Source organism: Belonocnema kinseyi, chromosome 6 (genome assembly GCF_010883055.1).
Source record: "Belonocnema kinseyi isolate 2016_QV_RU_SX_M_011 chromosome 6, B_treatae_v1, whole genome shotgun sequence".
NCBI lineage: Eukaryota > Metazoa > Arthropoda > Insecta > Hymenoptera > Cynipidae > Belonocnema > Belonocnema kinseyi.
In genome coordinates, this window is record NC_046662.1 from 148,622,399 (window position 1) to 148,623,908 (window position 1,510).

A 1,510-nucleotide genomic window follows, 5' to 3' on the forward strand; every position below is an offset into this window, starting at 1 on the left:
TTGAAAATAAATTTTGATATAGTTTCTCTCAAATTATAATTTCATTGTTTTAATTTTTACAGATTGTGAAAATACCATCCAGGGCATTGTAAAGGTCCAAGCCGGTGCTGAACAGCAGGAGCCTGGCCTGTATGAATCTTCCCAGCATGGTGAACCCTTGAGAGTACCACATACGAATATTGGTACGTCTCTGGTTGCAGGACCTTCCAGAGATCCAGACATATCTGCAACATTCAGCCTGGACGATGCACAAGGTAGGAATTAGAGGATGAAAGATTCACCAATTATTTGTAAAATCAGTGAAAGTACCGAATATATTCAAAAATTCGGTTTATATGGTTTAAAATTAAAATTAAAAATTTCTCCACCTGGCAAAAATAACCCTGTGGAATGGCTCGAGTTGGCATTTCGCGAATTATTTGAATATTTGATTAATTGGTGTGAACCAACTGATGTAGTAGGGTTAGTATTTTGGTCCGATGGATTTGGAAAAGGTGTAGCGATTCATGCCTTAGGTCCTTTTATGGGGCCTCATGTATGAGAAACCATTTACATCCTGATTAATACAGTAAGTTGGGAATCCACGTTATAATAAAAAAGTCACATACATTTTTTACGATTTTTAAACTCAACAGAGTGAATCTGTCGTTGGTCAGGAATCCACGAAAATTCACGTACCTAATTTGTGTATAGCACAACAGGTATGTGATGAGTGTATGGATGATCCTGACTCGGGACTCATTTTACAAGTGGTACGAAGAATGTGTCACATCAGAATACAATTTTAATTTCAAAGAAGAATTGAGATCATATTGTATAAATGATGTGGACATTCTTCGTAGAGCTTGTTTGGCTTTTAGAGCATTATTTCTTAAAGTTGCTAATATCGATCCATTTATTGAGAGCATAACAATTGAATCGGCTTGCTCAAAAGTTTTCAGAAAAAATGATCTAAAAGCTGATCAAATAGGTGGCATACCAAACGGTGGTTATAGAAGGGCTAATAGACAGTCGAAAAAAGCCATCGAATGGTTATTAGCCTTAGAACGCGATTTGGACATTGAAATTACTCATTCAGACAGGGCACGAGAATTTAGATTGCCAGAGGGATGTCTAGTCGATGGCTATTTTGAAAATAAAGAAGTAAGTACGAAAGTAGTTTACCAATTCCATGGTTGCTACTGGCATGGGTGTCCGCAATGTTTTAAATTGAATCGGGAGAAAAAGTTAGGTTTCGATAAAAGTTCTGAATCTCTAAATGATCGTTTTGAACGAACAAACGCTCAAACTGATCGCATCGCTCATTAGAATATGAGGTGGTCGAAAAGTGGGAGTGTTCCTTTGATAAGGAAAAAATTCAAAATGATAATTTACGCAGTTTCTTAAAAGACCACCCACTTTTAATGATTGACGCCTTGAATCCTCGAGATGCATTTTATGGGGGTCGAACAGGTAATACATTTTCGTATTACGAGGCTAAGGGTAAAGTGAAAATATCATATCTTGATGT